This window comes from Chlorocebus sabaeus, unplaced genomic scaffold, assembly GCF_047675955.1.
Source record: "Chlorocebus sabaeus isolate Y175 unplaced genomic scaffold, mChlSab1.0.hap1 unalloc_scaffold_644, whole genome shotgun sequence".
NCBI classification, from domain to species: Eukaryota; Metazoa; Chordata; class Mammalia; order Primates; family Cercopithecidae; genus Chlorocebus; species Chlorocebus sabaeus.
This window is the reverse complement of record NW_027327975.1, coordinates 46,501-69,613: the sequence shown is the minus strand read 5'-3', so window position 1 is coordinate 69,613 and position 23,113 is coordinate 46,501. Positions and strand designations below refer to the sequence as shown.

The window sequence follows — 23,113 nt, the reverse complement described above, 5'->3', positions numbered from 1 at the left end:
ATTTTAAAGATTTTTAACAACAATAGCTCTAGGAAGTCAGCCTGGAAATGTTTTTAAAGATGTTCAGTAGCAATAGCTCTAGGAAGAGTCACCCTAGAGTTACTTCTTGAGCATTGGTTTCCTGGCTGTATCTTCCGACTTTCACTTTTAAGTTTTGCTGTGAGTTGGGGATGTGTGGGAATAGCCATCCCCAGGTGTTGGGTAGGAGTGGCCCTGCAGGGGGGTGCATGTGCCCCGAGGCCTGAGGCACTGTTTCAACCTAGCTTGAAACATGGGGACTCTTGTCAGTGGCTGGAGTAAGAGTACCAGCCTGGCAGGCTGGGGAAGCCCCGGGGTGGTCTGGGCACTGTCCTCCCTGCCTGCCGGATGGTAGCTGGAGGAGCTCGAAGGCTGCCTGCCTCGTGGCTGTCAGTGCAACAGCCCCTCCTGGCCCTGGAGCAAACTTTAGGTCTATGAGTCTCTGTGCAGGGACTTGCCTCCTGGGATCTCTGCCACTGTCCTGAGGGCCCTGATGCCACTTTCCCGGTGGGACCCAAGTCTCAGGCAGCTGCGACCCCAGATTCTGTTGCTTTCTCTGCCGTCTCATTCCAGCACGAGTGCTCACCTCACTCAATGCAGAGCCTCAGGTTCCCTCAAGATCCTCAGAGATGGAATCTCCCAATTTAACAAGATAGTTGGTGACAAGATTTGAGCGACACTGATTTAACTCAGCTTCCAGAGTTTAAGTTCTCAAGACACAGTCCTGCTCCTTCCCGGGCCTCATCCTGTGTGGCTGGTGTGGATGCGGGGTTTCCGGAGGGTGGGGCTGAGGCAGGTCAGCAGAGGGGGATGGCTCATTATTGATCGCTCAATGCCTTGAGGATAACTAGGATTAATGAGCTTTATACGGTTGTAGGTTTGGGGTATATATATGTATGTATATTTTCAAATGAATTGGATTTCACGTGGGGCAACCTACAGCAGTGTGGCCTCGCCTGGTGCTCAGCAAGCCACCTGCTGACATTGTTACTGTGTGTGTTCCCGTCATCCCGCGAGGTGGACACGGTTATCACCACATTTTTCTGACATGAAACTTGGAGAGGAGAGGGTTTAGGAAACTCCTGAAGCCACACTGTCAGCAGGACCCAGGTGGTCTGGCCTTAGACCCTGCACTGTTTGCCCCTCACCACGCTGTCAGCAGACCGGGTGGTCTGGCCTTAGAACTCACGCTGGTCGCCCCTCCCTGCCACGTTGTGGGGTTTTTCCTGCTTCTGGGCAGCATTTCATAGCTTGTGAAACAAGACCAAGACTTACTATGAGTGGATATGCCATTATCTGAGATCCAGAACGTTTCCTGGACCTGGCGTTGCCAATGTCACATAAGGGAAGGTAAAAACATTTTCATTGTGGTCACTGGGGCTCCTGAAATGGTATTTTTCCCAGTGAAAGTTTACTCCTAAAAATCTTTTAACTCAATACTATGTGAACAGGAAGAAATGTGTTGGGCTCTAGTTAAATGTCTCAGAGCCACAGAAGTAAATAAGGGCACCTTCTGAGCACAGCCTCCCGGAGGAGGCCAAGGACGTTTGCCTGGAGGGTTTGCCATGAAGCAGGACTTGGGCAGGGCTGGTCTGCCTAGGGAGGCCTCTGCCATGATGTAGGTTAGTTGAAGTAGTTGAGGGGTGGTGGCGTGAGGTCAGTGGTCCCCGAGGAAGCCCCTAGCAAGGCCGGTTTCCGTGGGATGGAAAACTGCCGTTCAGTGGCTTTAATCCTGGCTTCACGGGTCTGACATACAAGCCTGCACTTGGATACTTGGATCCCAGCCAGGTCAGATGGCCCTGAAAGGACATTCGGACTGTGATGGCTGCACCCATTCTCAGCATCTGTAGGGTCTCGTATGTATGTGTGTGTTTCCATTTTCTTTCAGCACAATTTCTGCCAGTGAAGTCGTGAGAAATAGAAGGAAAGGTGGAATGAAGATGTGATTGAGGAAAGTGTGGTGTGGTCTTCGACCTTATTTTGCCTTGGTTGGTGCTCAAGAACTCCACCTGACCTCAGAGCTGAGCGTTTCTGCCAGGAGGTCCTGCCTTTTATCCTGCCTCGAGGCCTGTTGAGACACTCCAAGAAGCTTCATTAACAAATTGCCTTTTCCTTTTACAGCAGTTGGATATATTTGCAGCAAAACAAAGGAATTAACCCCCCAATATGGTGATGAAATGCATTTAAGTATAGATAACATTCAGTCTTGAAGGGCCTGGGATTTGAATCATCTTTGGGTCATGTAACAAGTGGTGTCGGTGATTAAAATCTCCTGACAGCTTTGTTCTGCCGCGTTCCTCAGTTTTGAATGATGATCTTCCTGGTTGTACCTTGGAGGGGCGTTTGTGTCAGTAGAGAGCAGAGTGCTGGTTCCCAGAGGCTGGGAAAGGACAGAGGTGAGGCCCCTGAAGGACGCTGGTCTTCCTAGTTTAGGGGTTTGGGGCTCAGCTACCTTCCTGGGTCCGTGTAAATTATACCCAGGATCATTTTCACTCGCCCCACTTTAGTTGAGCATTGGAGCTTCAGGATATGTGTGCCCACGTCACCTGGGCCGTGATCCTGGAGTTGGGTGAGACTGATTCCCAGGTTTATAGAATTACTCTGGGATTATTGAAAACAGAAGCACTTGAGGCATTCATAATGCTATTTCCTGAACGTAATTTATGTTCAGTTCTTCAGAAACATTTATCTGAGGAAGCATCTATAATTTTTGTTTTCTGCCACTCAGTGCTAGAAAGAACTGTGCAACACTCAAGTGAGTGGCATTATTCCTCTCCCTCCACCATGCAAGCAAGATTAATGGTACCTCTGGCTCCCCTCAATCTTCTCATCTGCGGGGCACCTGGTGTGGCAGTGTGCTGCCTTCCGTCTTCTTTTTGGGGAGAATTAGTTGTGTTTGTGTGTGCTGCTCAGCTCAGCCTGGTGCAGTTGTGTGGGTGAGGAGCTTGGATGCTAGGTGACCCTCCCAGGCCTGCCTCCCACCTCCCTAGGCCTAGTTTTAACTGACAGATAACCAGTGTGTTTTGGAAGAGGACAGCAGCAGGGCAGGAGAGAGTTTGTTCAGACTTTCTCCTTGCACTGATGTTTGAGCCTTCATCCAGCCTGGGCCCTTCTACAGAGCTGTGTTTGTGTGTCGCAAACCATTCCCTCCCAGTAACTGTACTTTCAGAGGTTTTGAAATGTGACTTAACTCATCTTCAATTTAAGCGTACTATTAAATTTTAGTGTTGAAACTGATGTATTTTATGGCCTTTATTTGATTTCTCTTGATTTTTTTTCCCTATATGAGACACAGCATCTTAAGGGAGACAGCCTGGTGTTGGCCACCTTTCCTAAGGATGGAAGTGAATTCTGAAAGCCCTTTATGTAAGCAGTGAAATAATCAGGGAATCGTTATTATAGCTATGCCTGTCCATGTAAAGCGAGCACGACTCATAAGCAGAAAAAAGTGCAGCCCAGGGCCAAGGTGAGCCCTAATGCTGCCTGTGCCTCGCCTCCCTGCCATGAGGAATGGAAGTGCAAGCGCAGGTGGTTGAGTTAGCCTCCAAGCCCAGCCTGCGCCCCCCTCACATCCCTCTGCATCTGCAGGGGCACAGGCCGTGCTGCCACCCCTCGCTCAGTGCCAGGGCTGATGCGTCAGGAACAGGGGGTACTGTCCGCCCCTTGCTCGGTGCCAGGGATGATCTGTCGGGATCCCTCGTGCTCATCTGGTCCTCATGTCTTCATCACCAGCCTCCTGCTGGTAACGGGCTTGTTATTTCCTTGGTATGGGTAATAACATACCCATACCAACGTATGTAATAACATACCCATACCAAGGTGTTGTGGGGCGGTGCTCAGTCCTCCGAGGGAGGGAATCGGCCCTTAGCCGATTCATATTCAACAGGACCGGGAAATGGGTTCTTGTTCCATGTCCTGGATCCCAGAAAGCCCTTGCCCTGGACCCTGTCATGCCCGGGGTCTTCCTGAGAAACGCTGGTGCCACTGGAGCACAGCCCAGCCCCTTCTAGTTTCTCCGCTTTGTAACTGCACTTGTGTTTAGCAGGTCTTCCAGGACTTAGACGCTGCTTGGTGTGAGCCAGGTTTTGTGTGGAAAGAGGACAGATCCGAGGTGGCAACCAACCAGCCCAGGACCATCTTTTATGCTTCCAGATTCTGTGTCCAAAAACTCACCCGTGGACATTGAGGGTGATGCATTTCTGCCCCAAGACATCTGTGGACTCAGCTGGAGGGATGGAAAGGATGTGGAGCCTCTTCACTCCTGACCTGGGCTTGGACCTGCTGTGCAGCCTCTCAGTGGCACCAGGGCTCCCTTGTGTCACAGCGGCCTCGGGTTGGTGGCACTGCTCTGACGGACGTCCCAGGCTTCATGATGGTAGGGCCTGTTTGTGCCATGGCAGCCTCCGGATGGTGGCACTGCCCCAGGGTGTCCCAGGCTCCAAGGCCAGTGTTCTGTCCAGCGAAGGGAAGTTGTACTGTAAGGTCTAGTCTCGGAAGGTGCCTGGGATTCTATTCTTCAGAGCGGTCCTACACTTACCACAAAACAAGCCAGGGGAGGCCCTGCCAGAATTTGCAGCTGTGTTTCAGGTTGTTCCACAAGGCCTCTTTTATTTTGGCCTACTCAGGTATATAATTCTTTTTCTCTTTGGTTTTTTTGAGACAGGCAAAAAATACCTTTTTGTTGCCCAGGCAGTGGTGTGAGCACAGCTTACTACAGCCTCAACCTCCCAGGCTCAAGCGATCCTCCTGCCTCAGTCTCCTGAGTAGCCAGGACCCACAGGCACATATTCCACGTGTCCCCATGCCTGACTTATTTTTGTATTTTTTGTAGAGATGGAGTTTTGCAATGTTGCCCAGGCTGGACTCAAACTCCTGGACTTAAGTGGTCCAGCTGCCTCAGCCTCCCAAAGTACTGAGATCACAGGCATGAGCCACCGTGCCTGGCCAAGTGTGTTTCTAATTTCAAAATTAAGAGGACCCAGAGTCAGTTAATGACGTCTCTACTGGAACATGCTGCTTATAGTGCATTAGGAAAAATCCAGAACTTGGTAAAGGAGCTGGACAGACACAGCCCTTCGAGGTTGTCTGATGAACCCCTGTGGTGTTTAACCATGTGGAAGGATGTACCGTGTCAGACTCACTGTTGTCGGCGGGCTGAAGCCCAGGTTTCATGAGGTTATGTGTCAACTTGTAGTCCTTTCTCTGGCAGAGGTGCGAGTGACTTCTGCTCAGTGAGAGGCTCATCTCAGGGACTTCATGGCCTGAGGGACGGCAGCCTGTTTGAGCTGATCGAGCAATCTCGCGCTACCCTTATTTTCTGAAACGCCTATGAGTGACTTCTCACATGGTCTTTGAAGCGGCATCATGCCCGCGCTCCTTGGTAACAATCAAATGGTTTTTTTGACCCCTCGTCCCTTTCTTTGGGGTGTTCCAGTCTCAGTTCTCATGTGTTCTGCTTCTGCAGGAATTTCTGAAGCTGCTGAGTGTAGAAAGCACTGAGGAGGCTGTGCTCCCACCCCTGTGAGCCTTCCAGGCATCATCCTCTGCCCTTGGCGCGGCAGCGTCCATGACACACTGAGGAGGCTGTGCTCCTGTCCCCCGTGAGCCTTCCAGGCGTCCTTCTCTCCCCTCCAGGGGGACAGGAGGAACCTTTCAAACCCTTCTTAAACTTGTTTTCATGTCTTTGTTTTAACAGATTTCTTTGCATCGTCTCCCTTATCCAGAAGTGAGGGTGAACGCTGAGTTATTCACGGGAGTCAAGAAACCACACGCAGCCCAAAGTGACGTTTGTTTCCCTGAAATGATTTGTGTGTGTTCACCTTAATATGCAACTCAGTATAATAGGTGTGTTTTGAGGAATGACTTTAAATTACCCAGGTAAAAATGTGACAGTTAAATTTCATCATCTGTGCGGGTGTCCACAACCCCCTTCTGTGATTGTGTGTGAGTTTGTGACTTGTGGTTATTTTTGAAGAAAGAAAATCTGCTACTGAGGACTTCAGAGGGTGTGCTGGGATTGTGTAGGGTGGACATCGGGGGCTTCAATGTGTGGCTTCCTTGAAGAGGTTCAAATTAAGGCTGAGAGTCCCTACTCCAAAATGCTTCAAAACTTGAAACATTCTGAGCTTCCTCATGACACTCGAAGGAAATGCTCTTTAGAGCACTTTGGATTTGAGGCTGGGGATGCTCAACTGGAAAGTGAAATATTGCAAGACCCTTCTGGCCCCAGGAGCTTGGATAAGGACATGGAGGGGGCCTGTGCCAGGTATCCCTGGAGTGCGAGGCAGCCTCGGCTCACTGAACTGGTTTTTTGTAGGAGCCACAGAAGGGAAAGAGGGTCAAAGTGGCCATGCCTGGCTCCTGAGAAGGCTGGACCAGAAGGAGGTGGATGCGGAGGGCAGTAGTTTAGTTCCCAGCGTCCGGGGCTCCTGTCCCTGGTGGAGTTGAGAGCCTCCTCTAGTTGTGACCTCTCCCCTGTCAGCAGCCACTGAGGCCTGAAGGGAGAGGGGGCTGAGGAAAGGAGGAAGGATAGGCCTGCTTCTGGAGAGGGCCAGCATCGGCCTGTGCTAGCCTCGTGTGTTACTCCTGCTTCCGGTGTGCACAGCCGTGCCTCGTGGTGTAGCGATTCCCGGGATGCACAGCGCTCTTGTCTGCATTAATGTCTTTGTCTCCGACCCTTGGAGGCAAGTTACCTTTTTCCCCAGTGAAAAGAGTTAGAAAATCTTATAGAAATGTATTTGCTCTAATGTCTGTTTTCTGATAAGACAGGAGGATCACTTGAGGCCAAGGGGTTGAAGACCAGCCTGGACAACATAGCAAGACCCCATCTGTATAACAAAAATTAGCTGAGTGTGGTGGTGCGTGCCTGTGGTCCCTGCTACTCTGGAGGCTGAGGTGGGAAGATCACTTAAGGCTACAGTGAGCTGCCATTGCTCCACTGTACTCCAATCTTGGCGACAGAGCCAAGACCCTGTCTCAGAAAGAAAAGTTAAAAAAAAATTCAGAAATGTCATTTTCCTTTTAAATCATCCCAAAGGAAAAATCGTTTTTTCTAAGAATGTAAAGGGTAACTGACACAATTCTTTCCTTGCATTGTTTCTCCTTTTCAAATATTTACAGTAGTCCGTCCACATCGTCTCTCATGTCATTACAATGTCACAGGTGTCTTCGAGGTTAGTGGTGTTTTTCTGTGTCGCACCTTGGAGAACTGCCAGCATGAAACCTCTTACCACGATTGTGCACATTGTTTGTAGTCCCAATTAAAATCCTCTCCAGAGAAGCCTGTGCTGCTTATTATAGCAGAACTTTGTGCTGAAATGTGCATTCAGCTAATGGTTTTAAGTTCATATCTGAGATGATGCTGTGTAATTCCTGAAGCGTATGGGATCAGTAATGATTGAAGATAATTCTGGCTGATGTCATTTAGAGGATATTTTTCACTTCAAGTTAAAGCCTCCTTTGCGATAGTCATTTTGGGATTCATTTAACTATGTGCTTTATTTCATAGCTCAAATTTTCATTAGTCATTTCATACCACAGGATTTTGAAAGCAGTTTTGGCAAAATCTTTCTAACAAAATGTTTGCTTATGACGTCCCAAAGAACAGCACTCAGAATTGCTGGTAACTGTGGTACATTTTAAGGCTGATGATAGAAGTCACTTGAATGGTAAGCGCTGCTTTGTGAGGCAGATGGGGTTTGAATCCCGACCCTCCTGATACACCAGCCCTGACCCTGGCCTTCTCTCCTCTCCACTGGGAGATGAGAAGGGTGCCAGCATCCACCTCACAGGCCGTCCTGAGAACCTGGGACTAAGGGCTTATGTTCCTCTTGCAGGTGGCACAGATGTGGGGGCTCGACGATATACACACTGCAGGCTGCCAGTGTCAGGGTAATCCAGTTTTAGTCATAAAGGTGGGATTTGCTTTGCTCCCCTGCAGACCAGGTGTGCTGCTGCTGTTGTAGCAGGTGTGTGGATCCTCTTGGGTGGTCCTCAGGTGGACAAGGAGTCACCGATTTGGATTCCCAGTGTTAGATGTGAGGGGGGACCATGGACCTCATGTGTTCAGAGGAGAGGAGTAAAAAGCTTCCCTTGTATTTACAGAACTGTCTATCCCAGGAATGCCAAACCACTGGCTTTCACCTGACGCTGTCGTAGGTGACACTGTATGGAAATGAGGACTTATGTTCCGCATACTTGAGCCAGTACCCATCTCCCTCCAAGGCCGTGGCCGAGCCCTCCTGATTTCGCTGGGTTGCCAGGCTGGGGATCTGTAAGCCCAGTGACGTCTCTGGTCTCGGCCCCTGCTCCCCGTGGGGACAGGAGGTGGCTTCAGGAGGCTGGTGATGAATGCCTGAATGAAGCCGACTTGTGACTGCAGTTCTGTCTAAGGGCCTCCCCGGGTGTTAGATGTCAGTAAATGACACCTGTGTGTGGATCTCATGTGATGAGAGAAACAGTGGGGGAAACCAAAGCTTGTGGAGTCTGCAGGTTCTGGACTTGGGGGTGTGTGCACCTGTGTACTTAGTGAGGGGTGTGATGCCTGGAATGAGTGTGCACGTGTGTCACGTTTGTGCGTGTGTGGTGAGTGTATTTAGCAGGTGTGGGAGGAGTGAGCATGTTCATGTGTGTCGTATGTATTTGAGGGTGTGTGGAGTGTGTACACGCATCATACTTGGTGAGTGTATTTGAGGGTGTGTATGGAGTACATACATGCATTTGTATGTATAGTATTGGGTGAAGCGGTGGCATGTGTGGAGTAAGCATACACACGTGTATGCTGTGTGGGGTTTCTACGTGGTCCTCCCCTGAGCCTGCTCCTGGGCCCTGCTGTCCTGGCAGCTTTACAGTTTGGTGCGTCTTTGATTCCGGACGATTCTGGAACCAAATTCTGAAGCTGTGATCACAAACTTGCAGCCCTGGAGGACGCTGGCTCGTGGAGCCGGCACGAGGGTCTCTGTGCTGGCCTCTCCATGGGCTGGGCTCTGTCCACAGAAGAGCATGTCTGATGATTGAGCTGTGCGGGTCTGTGGCTCCCTAGCCTCAAATCAGCCCTCGGTTCTGTCCCACCTCTGTTTTTCTTGCTGAGGGGCTCCAGGAAATGGTGCCTGGGATGGCGTTTTCACTCTGGGGTTGCTTCGCCAGCTGCCCAGGTGCTGGCTGCCTGAGCCCTGCTGCCATCCTGGGTGGACGGGGCTATCGGGGGGACATCCCTGAGCACCTGCGGGAAGGCAGGTTTAGGAAGTGCCAGAGGTGAGTGGCTTCCTCCCACACTTGATTTTCTGGAAAGTTCTGGGTCTCATATTTTTCCCTAAGGGAAGTTAGAAACTGAGTTTCTCTTTAGGGGAGCATCTTTGCGGCGTCTGTTGTTAGAATGTTCTCCAGGTGTGAAATACTCGGGGCTGTATGTGTTTGGGAACATCCGTGTCCTGAGCAAATTCAGTAGGGAATGGAGAGAGGCCTCCTGTCACCTTGGCCTCTGTTTCCAGCTTGTTGAGGGTTGACGGCTGCTGGTATCCCAGGGAGAGTTAAACACTGGGTGGTGTGGGATGGGAATGTTTGCTCTGACAAGGACAGTGGGAAAGCATCTAAACAAACGTTGCTGTTCTCCAGGCTTCTTGGGGTCGAGCTTGTTTTGTGGGGTTGAGGGAAAGCTACCCTTGTTCCTGTTCCTCACCATTTGAAAGGTGTCCAGAGCTCATTCCTCTGGAGAGGTGATGCGCATGAGTGGGGGTCAGGTCGTAAGCTCCGAGGTTATTTGGGACCTGTCAACTGATTTCCTGAACACACAGGTGCTTGGTAAACGTGTTCCTGATTAGCTAAAACATTTCAACACGACGTGATAGCTGGTGGTTGTTTAAAGCCTATCACAATTTCCCTGTTACTTTTTAAATGCCTGTTGAATAAGGGAGGATTCACATATTTTTCTTTTCCTGTCTGCATACTTGATATTTTGTTTTTTGTTTTTTATGTGGGTGTGCAGCTAACAGGATTTAGAAGCAGCCTCAGCCCTGGGTAGACTTCAGGACCGCCTCAGTCAGTGCTGAAGGGAGGCAGGGATTTGGGGGCTACCTCCTCCATAGGATGGACACCAAGGGCCAGAGGTCAGCAATCTCAGTGAGGTCACAAAAACGGGCACACCCAGCACCCTGGCCCATATGCCTCTCCTTCACCTTTGTCTCTGCTCAAAGCTGCTCTCCTGGGTCATCACGGGTGATCTTTAGGCACGTGCTTGGTTCTTGCCGAAGTGGCATCTGGCTGTGGTCAGTGTGGGCCCTCAGGACTTCCATGTTTTTGGCTCACATCAATATTGGACAGTGGTGTATGTTTGTTTTGGAGTGGTAGATCCGTTGGATTTTGGCTTTGCCAACTCATTTAAAACCTGTTCTCCTAGGCACGGGGACCCTCTCATAAGCCACATGTTCTCCTGGGTTCTGGGACCCTATCATAAGCCGGTGTTCTAGGCGCTGGGACCCTATCAAACTGCATGTGAGGGATCTCGGAGGTGCTCCTTATGAGGATCCTATGACTGACCTGAGGTGGAACAGTTGCAATTCAAAACTACCACCCAGAAAAATTGTCTTCCATGAAACCCATCCCTGGTGCCAAAAAGGCTAGGGGACAGCTGGCCTATCGAGGGCTAAGATGTCAGTAGATTTTTGGACTTGGGCCTCAGTTGAAGAGGATTAGATTTTGAAAGGTGGGGATTGAAGGCTTCTAAAGGGCAGGTTTTCATCTCCAGTGGGGCCTGGGCAGAACTGGGTAGAACTGACCCAGAAGCTGACAACTAGTTAGGCTGGCTCACTGCCTGTGTCCTGTGTGTGCAGCCTTGCTGTTTATTCAATTGTCTCGTGGTGTTGTGGATTCCATCCACAGCCTCAGAGTAGTGGAACCCATTACTTCAAGGCTGACCTTATTTAACTTTATCAAAAAGACATGAAAATCATTTAGTATGAACCTTCCAGATACCTGTATCCTTTCTTTTCCCAGAGGCTTTTAAGTATTGCAACTTAAAAATCTTCAAAAATAACTTGAAAGGAAAACCTCTAAGTACACTTTTGATGAGGACCCTTGACAGCTTTAATACGTGAAGTAAATTTCCTTGACTTTTGTATTCCTAGAAACTCGTTCTTGTTCGCAGAAGACTTTGTATTTTGTCAACAGTGGCCACTGTTCGGTGACCATCATACCTGCCGTGTCTCATTTAGAAAGTTGGATGTGGATGTATTAACTTTTCAGACACACAAACACTTGGGCTGTTTGTTTTTGGTTTTGATTTTTTGTTTTTTTTCCCCTCCAGCTGAATTCAAAAAAGGGAAATGAGCAGACAGAGTAAGTACCCGAAAGCGTCTAAGTGGCTGGGTGGAGGATCCTACTATGGTGTTGGATTGTGTTCTGTCAGACATCGGTCCTCGAGAAGCTGACTCTGAAAGGGCTGGCATTGCCCTCACCATGGGACATTCATCTGTCTCACCAGAAAATGAAGAATCTGCCAGAGCACTGTGAGTCAAATTCAGTCAGAAATCGATTAAGAGGCTTTGTCTCAAAGGCCAAAACATGAGGACACATTTTTAATTTTTAAGGAGTGCTTTATCATGAGTCAGTCCTGATGTGTATTGCATTAGGAAACCTCTGAACTTCCACGGTCAGGCCCAGAACTCTGAGGGAAAGTGGTTGTGCCCTTCCCATTGTTTTTATTTGAAAAAAAATTCATTTAGGTAGAACTGGAAGCCTTTCTGCAGTGTTAATACTCATGACCTGTTCTGGGTCTCGGTATATGTGTACTGTATAAATGTACATGTTTGTATGTGGTGTACCTATACGTGCATTTCCACTGTGCATGTATTTACAATGTATAGGTATGTACACTTCATATGTGTCCTACACACATGCATGCTGTAGGCATGCATGTACACGTGTATATGTGTGTATCTATGGGCACTATGGTTATATGCACACTACTTGGACACCTATCTGTTCTGCATGTGTACATACATGCATGTATTTAATGCCATATACATACCTGTGTACGTACACCGTGTGGGTATGTGCACATTATTTCTGCAGATGTATATATACATATGTGCACACAAGCATGCATGTACACTATGCACACTGAATAAACTTCTGGATATGTACACACTGATACATATACATGCTGCTTATGTATGTACACTATTGCATATGTGTATATGCTGTATACGTTAGTGTACTGATGTACATTGTATACATGTGCCTATGTGTACACTGCGCATGTGTATGCATGCTGTAGTGCACCTACGTACATTGGATAAGAATGCATGCTATATGTATGTGTATACATATAGCAAATAGCATACCTGTGTACATACGGATGTGCATGTGTATGCCATATGCATGTACATACAGGTTATAGTATACCTGTGTACACTGTGTGCATATAGATGGGTGTACATGCTATGCGTGTGCATACACTTTAGCGTACCTGTGTACATTTGCTATATGGACTAGTGTATGCTCTATGTTTGTACACACGTAGTGGACTTGTTTGTACACTATATATATTTGGATGTACACTCTATACATGTACACTACATGGATCTGGATGTGTGTGCACTCTGTACACATGTAGTGCACTTATGTACACTATACATATTCGGATGTGTGTACGCTCTATGAAGGTACATGTGTTACAGTGTATCATATACGTACACTAAGTGGATGTAAATGTGTGTGTGCTCTATGGCACCAGGAAAAGGGCTCCCGCAGGGATCCAAGAATGCACCATCTCGTTGGCATCGGAGAGTGTAGGATGAAAACAGTTGTTTGTTGCAACCTAGTTGAAATTTGGCAGGTTACTCTACCCTTTGCAATGATTTAGGAATAGTCACTTCATTGATGTGTGTGTTCCTGAAATCATAAACAGCTCTGTGAGGTGTGTCTCATCCCCAGACGAGAGAGGGAACCGAAACAACAATGACTCGGTCACTTAAGTGAGGTAGAACTAACATAGCAGCTGTCTAGCTTTCTGTATTATAACTTTGTCAGCAGCTCAATGAGAAATCGGTACTCATCAGGAAATGTGTCCACTTTCTACTGTTCTTTATTCGTGGCGTATTTCCTTCCTCGTGTTATTCCTCACGATGTAGCAAAATCCCTCCTAGAGTTGTGAATATAAACAGTTCGTGACAAATGCAGTATCTTCTTTGTTAACATTGAAAACGATATGTAAGTTCATCTTCAGATACTGTTTGGAAGGACGAGAAAGAAGATATTTAGGACAAAAGAATAGAGAGCTTTCAAGTAAACAGGGAAAATAAGGACTTTGTGCAAAATATTTCCAAATTTGGAATTTGAGAACACTAAATCTCACATCTAAGATCATAGGTCGTTTTTTGGGGGGGTTTTAAAATTAGTACTTGGTTTTCCATGCCTTTGGGAATTTCAGTCCTGATGGAGGATTGCAAGAATAATCTGATTTTTCAGAACAGAAGGACAGTTTGTCTCAAAGGTAAATTCCAGGTTCTACCATAGAGAAATAGAAATTGCTGTCAACTTTCTGTAAGGTTCTTCAGTTCTTTCCTCTTCTGTGGTTAAAAAACCATCTCTGGGTTTAGTCTCAGCCAAGTTCCTCTTATTAGGTTGCCTTACATTTTGCACAGCTGTTGAGAGTCTTCATCATTCGTAGTTAACTTGTCAAAAGCAAAACTTTGTACTAGTTAGATCTGAGCACCTTGAAGGCAGGGCTTTGTTTTATATTTTTAATAAGCAGCAGGGTGATGGCAGGACTGAGGCCCTTCATCCCATCATGCGTTCCTCAGAGCTTTCAGAGTTCTCACTGCGTGCCGAGTGTGGTGTTGGCTGTGTAGCGTTTAAATAGGAATATGAGGTTCTGCGACTTGGTACGCTCTTACCACCTTCATAGAGAGCTTGGTGACAGCTTAGCATGACAGCTTGCACACCTGTTGTGTATACTTTATTACGGCCCCACAGAAAGGGTATTGATTTAAACGTGACTAATTTCTCGTGTTTATTTTTGCCTTTATTCCTAGTTACAGTCCCGATACTTTTTCTTCCTTTAAAATCTTGCTAATCGCTGGTGAATTAGTGATAAACTATATTTATGTGTTCTGTAAATCTAGCGATTTAATTGGAGGTCATTATTCTTGTACCATGTGTCAGTGCTATGTCAGGATGGTTCAGTTTTACGTTGTCAAAGGATTAACTAGAGCAGGATGCAGTCTTACTGGAACTTGCTCATTTATGAAATATAGGCACTTTATTTTTTGTTATACTCGAGGTGTGCTCAAATGTAAACATTTTGAGCCGTGTTAGAAGGATATACAAGATTGTAATGAAGAAATCAACAACTTGATCAAGTACCAGCTAATGAACTTTGTTTGAAGTTTATGGAACATGGACCTTGGCAATCAGTTTTCATCTTGACCTTTTATTTTTTTACTAGAATCTTGGTCTGTCACCCAGGCTGGAAGCGTGGAGCACAGTAGTACAATGTCCGTTCACTGCAACCTCTACTTCCCAGGTTCAGGTGATTCTTATGCCTCAGCCTCCCTAGTAGCTGGGGTTACAGGGTGTGTGCCACTATGTCTGGATAATTTATTTTTAGTAGAGATGGGGTTTTGCCATGTTGGCCAAGCTGGTCTGCAACTCCTGACCTCAAGTGATCCACCCACCTCAGCTTCCCAAAGTGCTGGGATTACAGGTCTGAGCCACAATCGCTGGCCTGATCTTCTGTTCTAATATTGGTTATTCAGTCTCAATGATAGCGCCTGGTTGTATTAATTTGTTGTAGAAAGCACAATTGCAATGAATCTGGTTGTGTATGTACGTGCTGACTTAGCGATCATGGCTGCACTGTGAGGTGGGCATTGTTCCTGAAGGAAGGCTGGATGGGCAAGTCGGGGCTTAAATACGGGACTTGTGGGCAGTCACTGTTGTCCCATGACTGAGATCAGGCCTGTCTGTCGCCTGTACCCTGAACTCTTAACACACGAACAAGCAAGTGTCAGTCGGTGCTCGAGTGTGATGTGGCCTGTGGTGTGTGCCTCTCAGCCTTGTTTGGCTCGGGGTAACAGGGCAACAGCTCCGTCCCTCGTGCGGCTGCCTGGGAGTCCCAGGAGAACCCACTGATGCCGTTTATAAATGCCAGACATTGAACGTTCTCCTTGGTACCAGCACATCTGGAATCGGACAGTGCAGTTAGATTCTCGGCCAACAAACCTGTACAGGAGTGTGTGAACTCTGCCTTTGCTTCTCCCGGACAAAGGTGAATTCCTGGTCACTAGTGGATGGCAACAGGTGTGGCCTCAGGAGCAGCACGGAGACAGGCACCCGGGTGCAGGAAGAGCATCTGCAAGAGGGGTCGGGGAACGTGACAGACGCACGTGCGAGTTTAGCTGCTACCGTAGGGGGTATGGGGTGGGTGAGACCAGATTTTCTCATTGTTGCCCCTTTCTGAAAAGGACCCTGAATTGACTTCTCTGTGGCTCCTCGCGCCTCCTTGTCAGGTTGGAGGAGACTGGTCTCCTGGCTCAGGCCCTGCTTGTGGCAACACGGAAGCTGCTGTTGCTTGCCCTGCCCTCCCTGTGATGTCCTCTGTGCTGTTGTCCGGGAACAGTTCTGTTGAGCAAGCTTGGACTCTGCTCCCTTCTGCTCTTGGATTTCATGTCTGGAAGGCTTGTGTTCTTTCCTGATTTTTGATGATGCTGAGCTATGATTTTGCAAGGATCACACGTGCCCATACAGGGAGAAGCTCCTTTGCAAATTTAACATCTTGTCGCTCTCAAGCAGAGCTTGCTATCGAAGTTGACAGACTCCTGTGTTTTTGTTTTGGCAGAAACTGAATTTCAGTCCTAAGACAGCTTCAGCACACTTGATCCTAGCTCTTCTCTCTCACTGCTCCCCTCGTGTGTGGCAGAAATCATATGCCCTGAAGTTTACCAGTCCCTTCATTTGAAAATCAGTTAATGTATGCGATCCTCATGAGAATTTTACTTTTTATAAAAGCAATCGCAAAGACTGGGTTTTGTGAAACCAGTGTTTTATGTGTATATTACTTGCACTCACAATAAACTTTGTCTTCTAAATATTTCATGTTTCAGATTAGCACTGGAATCATGCCCTGGAGTAGTTTTGCTTTTCTGCTTTTATTTTTGGCTAAGGTAAACTTGAGAACATTGTGATATTAGGTGTAGTGAGCCCTTTTAGCTGCTTCTATGTCTGTTTTCCTTTAAGCCAGAACCAGCAGACGGATACCAGTTTGTGAGCACCTGGCATCTCCCAGGCCTTTTCTGGGTCTTCCCTCCACTGTCTCGTGGACAGAACAGTCACTCGTGGAAGGTGAACCTGAGAATCTGTGGTGGAATTAAGTAAATGTCATAGCTCTCTTCTGTGATGAACTGAATCACATTAAGCCCAGTAAATTGTAACAGCAGGTTTTGCACATACAAAGCATTGAACACCAGGACAGGTAACCAGGCTGCGACACTTCTGGTCCTGCACAAGACCTCCGGTATCACAGCACATTTAACAAATTGGCTGCATTGAGTGTTTGAAAACGTTGTGTATGTACCATGTCCGTGATTTTCGAGGGCCTGGAAAAACACCTCTGTGGTTATAGCAATCTTGATCGATGGGAGCTTAAGGTTAGTACTGGGGCAGACTGTGTTTTAAAGAATCAAGGTCTCTCGAGTATGTTTCGGTTTTCCCATGAAGAAGAAAGATGTTAGCTGTTCTTTCCTGGACTGTGGCTATCAGAGTGCCTCACCACGGTCACTCACACGTTTAGTTCATTTCCATTTAACCGGGCTGGACTTGGGCCAGAGTACTTCGGTTGTCAAATGTCATATGAGGCTGAGGAATTGTCTTCTGCTTCATCGTTGGCATATGGAAATACTGTTTTTCAAAGCATACTCTTTCTTATTTGTGTTTATATAAAATAATAGAATGGTTATTTTAACTGTGCAGTTTCCTATGCTTGCTTATTTAATTGCGGAAAGATAATGGTTTTATTTTGCTAAAATCTGTGCTAGGAATTGTGCAAAATCTTTGTGAAATACCCAGTTTACTAGCTTAAGTTACTGATATTTGTATAGAAAAGAAAAAGCCTATTGCTAAAAGGAGCATTGTCTTTATCGATGCAAAAAGTTTTAGGCTTATTGGCCGTGTAGTCAGTAAAATGCATCAGAATGTGGCGAAAATTGAGAAAAGCGTTGAAGTTTTAAAATCTGCTATGCAGTTTTCTTCAACTCCCTTGCAAGATACTTAATTTGAATAAAAGACAGAATAAAGTGTTCCCATTGAGGAAAGTGGCAGGAGGACTGTTCAGAATGTGTTCTGAATCTGAGCAGTCCTGCCACGCTTGTCTGTGATGTGGTGGTGTCCATGGTATCACTTTTACAGAACTTTAAGAATGCTGCTTCTGTGAATAAAATACATTTATTCTTAGCATTTCAGTTTTGAGTTTTGAGAAGTGTAAAACGTGTTAATGCTTTCTTTCCCTTACAGAATTTGCTTGTTCTTTTTTTTTTCCTTTTTAAATGCCTACAAGACTCTGAAGCACATTAATCACTTAAAAAGAAAAGAAAAAAAAAAAGTCCCGGGCGTGATGGCTCACGCCTGTAATCCCAGCGCTTTGGGAGGCCAAGGCGGGTGGATTGCTTGAGCCTGGGAGCTTGAGATCCAGGGAACCAGCCTGGGCAACCTGGTGAAATCCCGCATCTACTGAAAACACACAAATTAGCTGGGCGTGATGACTGCACACCTGTAGTCCCAGCTACTCCAGAGGCTGAAGAGAATTGCTTGAGCCTGGGAGGCGGACCTTGCAGTGAGTGGAGATCATGCCCTTGCTGTCAAGCCTTGTTGACAGAGTTTGGACCCTGCCTGATAAACAGCAACGTTCATAACGTATGGGTGAACTGCCCGGCTGCTCTGTCTAGAGTAGAATAAATCCAATTACGTTTTTGTCTTTTATTAGCATTGAAATTTTCTTAATCATCCCTTCGTTTTCATTACATTGTAGCAATATATTGCTGCTTAGAGTCTGGAACAAGTAGGCTTCTCTGGATCAGGTTCTTACTGGATTTCTAAAACTTAGAATGATTTTTCCCCTCCTTGGATGTGACTTACAGAATTTTGCCTTTTGAGGTGATGTGTTGCATTTGATAGCGGACACAGGAACGCCCGAAGAATTCACTTACGGGGCTAAAATATACGTACTTTGTAGTGTTTCCCTCCTAGAATGAAAACGGTACCTCTCATTTGGGATCGATGATGCTATTTGCTGAAAACATTTTAAATTGTATTTATTTTAATTTTTTGAGACAGAGTCTTGCTCTGTCGCCCAGGCTGGAGTGCAGTGGCACGATCTCGGCTCACTGCAAACTCCACCTCCCAGCTTCACACCATTCTCCTGCCTCAACCTTCCGAGTAGCTGGGACTACAGGTGCCCGCTGCCACACCTGGCTAATTTTTTTATTTTTGGTAGAGACGGGGGGTTATCACCGTGTTAGCCAGAATGGTCTCGAGCTCCTGACCTTGTGATCCACCTGCCTCGTCCTCCCAATGTGCTGGGATTGCAAGTGTGAGCCGCTGCACCCGGCCGAAAACATGTTTCTTGACTGCCTCAGTCCTCATTTGGGTAGTCTGTTCTTTGTAGGACATTCAGGGAGCGGGGACATCTTGAGTCTTGAAAGGCGCGCTCTGTGAGATGGGAATCTTCCGGCTGCTTTAATCACATTTAATGTGATTTAGGGAATCCTGCCGGTTGTCATTTACTGGAGAGCGCAGTTTCCTGGCTGCCCTGGTCTTTGAGGGGAGGGAGACTGAGGGGTCATTTTCCCACCTGGACCAATGTGTTTATTAAACCTGGCTTGTGTATCCTTTGGATCTTTTTATGAAGGAAAAGCCACATCTGTGACTTTCAGATGAGTGGAAGTCATGTTAAAAATATATATATATATGTGTGTGTGTGTGTGTGTGTATATATATATATATATGGCTACTATGGAGAAGTTTTGTCCTTGTGACCTGTGAATACAGTCACAGGAGAGCAGAATGTTCACGGTGTGGGTGCCTACAGTGGACATGCAGAGTCACATTCTTCACTAGTATTACGTTAAAAAGTGACAAATAAGAGAAAAATATTTTGCTCATTACAACCTTGGTAAGAAGCTGGCAGCACTCTTGTTTTTGGAGGGGTGTGAAGGGAATATTGAGAAAGTGTCATCAACATTAGACTCACTCTGCAAATCCTGTGCCAGCTGGAGTGAGGACCCCGTGATGGAAAGATGCACCCCTCTGCCCCGAAGGAGTTGAATCTTTGTGACGCTCAGGATGCATGGTTCATCTCTATATAAAGGCAGAATGTGAAATGCCGTGGAGGCTGAGAGAAGCGATGTGGTTAGCAAGTATGAGTGAGACGTTTGGGACTTGTTAGCACCTGGCGTGTGTGCAGCAAGCTTTGCTATCTGCACATGTGTGATCCTTAGAACACTGGCGTCTGGAGCCGTGGGGGCTGTAGAGGGCCCCAGCTCCCGGCGGGCTGAGGAGTTCCCTGTTACCACCAGGATAACCGTGATTTTGAAGGCTGTCCCCAAGTCCTGGAAGGGGCTCCTTTCAGAGAGGAAAACACCCCAGAGCCTCGGGCAGAATTCAGTGATTTTTATTATAATGTTGCTTAGATTTCGCAAACATGAAACCGAGAACGTATTTCAGAATGCTTATGATTCTTTTGTAACCATGGAAACAAAGTAATTTGCAGTCGATGGACAGTTTTCAGAAGCTGAACGGCCAACATCATGAGCACGGCGCTCTCCCTACCGCCCTGGGCCTTGCTCCGGTTTGCTGGGGAGGCTTTGCAGGGCCTCTTGGCTGGGATACCTCTCTCATGTCCCATGTTGCTACCCCTGGTCACAGCCATACTGCTGGGCACCTGCGCCATGAGGACACTGAGTGGACACGGAGCCGCGGGGCAGCAGTTGGTCAGGAGGTGGCATCCACATGGTCCGAAACAGGTTTCTGTTCATTAAGAATGATCATTGCAATAGAAACAGAGTGAAAGAAAACTCTACTGACCTGAGAATGCGTCAGCTGAGTTGCATAGGGAAGTGCAGTGAAGAAGGTGAGGGCTGAAAGGAAATGAGGGAGGGAGAGGAAAGGAGAGAAGGGAAGCAAAAGGGGGAGGGCGGATGGGAGTGAAGAGGGAGATGTGGAGGAGGAAGAAGAGAGAGAGGGGTGGGCAGGAGCCTGGGAAATGTGTCCCAGAGCCGGTTCCTGACCGTCGTGGGTGCATCAGAGCTGATCTTCCAGGAGAGGTGGCCTGGGAGGGCTGACCCTTAGGAAGTAAGGGCCAGGGGGAGCTGATTTTTTGGCCCTCAGCGGGGCTGTTGTTGACCTGAGATACAGTGGATAGTTTTCCTGAAGAGGTCGTCTGCACAGCCACCATTAGCTGCCAGGTTGGAGAGAGAAGTGCTCCTCCCCATGGGTTCTATTTTGTGGATTTTTCCCAGTTTACCTGAGCAGCCTGTCAGTGGAAATGTCGGGGATTACTAACATGTCTCCATTCTACAGAGCAGTCGACCAGCTTCCGATCCTGTAGTTGTTGGGGGCACCATTCCCGTCCTGTCAGTGCCGGCCCAGCGTGGAAGCCGCAGCCCGAGGCGCTGGGAAACCTGCGGGGCTCTCGCTGCCGGGGTTCTGATGGGAGTCGTGCGCTGGAATAAAGATGTCCTTAGGGCAGAGCCTGGCGAGGAGGGGGTGCTGCTGTTGCAGCAGTACATGGAATTTCAAATGACAAATGAAACAAGCTTTTAATTATGACCAGAGTCCTATGCTCTGCGTTTCTTCAAATGGAAAAGTTGTGCTGAAATGAATTTGCTGTTAATCGGTTGCCTCATGCAAGACGCAAGACGGAGGGCTGGGAGCAAAGTAGAATGTGGACTTACCTACAAAGCTTCCTCCTCTCAGACTATAATCAGTTGCATGGTGCTACACAGGAATACGTGAGAATTCATGTGAGAAAGGTGATGGGTGCAGACCTGTGTGACCGGCAGGTGTGGGGGTAGGTTTGAGAGAAGCTTTTGGCTGAAGTGGTGTCAAGTGCAGGTGCTGAAGTGTGATGTCTGTCTGGATGGAAGAGCACACGCCTCTGGGCTGCGGGAAACAGATAAAGGAGGAGGTGAGCAGACGTGAGTCGTGTCTTAGGAATGGTAGCAATTCAGGCAGACCCAGGATCAGGCTCCCACGGGGGAGGAGTGGATATCAGGACCCAGGGAACGTGGGGCGGGGGTCATGCCCAGGCCTCTGCGGGTCTTGCTCTTGTGTCAGCAGGGCCCTGTGCTTGCCCTCCTTAAAACTTTCCTGATCCATAAAATGGGCACGACAAAATCCACCTTGTGACACTGAAGCTTAAATGAGATGATGTACATGGTGCCTTCCTTCCCTTCCTGACATATCATAGACTCACAGCTATGGTAGCAGCGACAGACTGGATGGAATGCTGGAGCCGCTTTGCGCCTGGTGAAGCCACATGGATTTGTGCAGTGCTGGCGACTGTCTGAAAGCCTTTGGTCATGGAAGTGGCAGCCTGGAGTGGCTCTTGGCATACTTGAGTCTGTGGAGTGTAAGGTTGACTGGAGCTCCGAGGCCATTGATACTATCCAGGGGTGAGCTGATGAGGCCCTAAAACATGGGGGAAGGCCGAGAGGACTTGGCTGCCAGAAGCATTGTAGATTTCTGGCTTTGAGAACTTGCTGACTTATGGACATAGGAAGGTAAACCCAGATGGCTCCAAAATTGTAAGTCCAGAAGAAAGGTGGGAGGGTACAATTGCTGACTAGGTCATGGTTGCCCTGTCCCTTTGTTTCTGGCCATCGTTTCTCCTCCCTCCCCCTGCCTTTGTGGGCTGGAGGGCCTGAGCCTGCACAGCGGTGTATTTCATGATGACAATGGCCGATTATTACCCTGCAGTAAGAAGTCTCTCCATTTTATTTGGCAGCAGTAGTTAAATAAATTTAAGGAGTGATGGTGTAGTAGTATTTGTTTTGTTTGTGCTTTTTTTTTTTTTTTTAGTGTCATTTAACTGAATGTTATTTCCAATTTCGCTGATCACTTTGAGAGGCCAAAACATGCTTTGATTTGTTATTTTGTGTTTGAGCTAGTTTATTGCCTCACAGGAATGCCAATTCTGTTGTCACACATCTTTAAGTATCTCAAATTGTGTTACTATAATACTTACCTGAATTACCTCCCTTATTTTGGCTTTTAAAAATCTAAAATCTGTGTGAAACACAGGATGGAGCATCTCCATTGAGGGTTGTTGGGAAGTGTGACTTTTCCTGGCATGCTTGAAAATCAGTGACATTATTTTATAGAAACACTTTGTAACTGACACCAAAGCTAGAAGCTCCTGTAAAGGGCAGAGTAGGCAACATGTTATACTTTGAGGGCCACAGAAGTCTCTGCATATATTTCTTTTGTTAAAACTTCAAAGTGTAAAAATCACTTCTGGTTCCCTGGCCAAGGCTCGGTCGGGGATCATGGTTTGCAGACCCTTGACAGCAGCTTAGCTGAAAACTGGTCTCCCATGCAGTGAGCAGGAGCCCACCTCATTGCTTCAGCCAGAAAGATGCTACCCTCATGCTGGAATTTACTTCAAACAAACTTGAAAGCTCTGGCACCGCTGCTCATTTCCATACTGTTGCAGGCTATCTAAAATACGGAGGATGCCTTGGCGTTTTGATTTTGTTACTCCTCTGGAAGGGCTCTGAGATGGCTCATCGCGAGTTAGACATTTGCAGAAATGATCAAGCAGAGCTGCAGCCATCTTGCAGATCAAGTGAAGTTTTTTCTGAAAGCTTGTTATAGGCTTAAATTTCTGATCCCGTTCCATCCACTGATCTTGTATGATTGGTTTCTTTTTGCACCCATTTGGGTCTGTGAAGCATCTCCCCACCGTTGTAGAACTTTAGCTGTGATTTCATTCGTGAGTCGGTATCCTCACTCCTCTTCTGTGAGGAGAAAGCGCTGTAGCTCCTGCGTGGTTTCCGGCCCCTCCCTGCACGTGGATGGATTGGGAGGTATTTGTGGTGTGTGAACT

General features: G+C 47.4%; 1 long non-coding RNA gene across 4 annotated transcripts in view; it reads left to right on the top strand.

The window, feature by feature from the left end:
- The window catches only part of LOC119621310 (uncharacterized), a 73,180-nt gene that overhangs the window by 22,251 nt on the left and 27,816 nt on the right, over window positions 1–23,113 (top strand). Inside the window, exon 3 of one of the 4 annotated variants that reach the window (XR_012092511.1) lies at window positions 1,907–11,519. This is a non-coding gene — a long non-coding RNA (uncharacterized lncRNA). Of the gene's footprint in view, window positions 1–1,906; window positions 21,271–23,113 lie in introns of those variants that run through there. The other 3 variants (XR_012092512.1, XR_012092510.1, XR_012092509.1) reach the window with 3 other exon arrangements.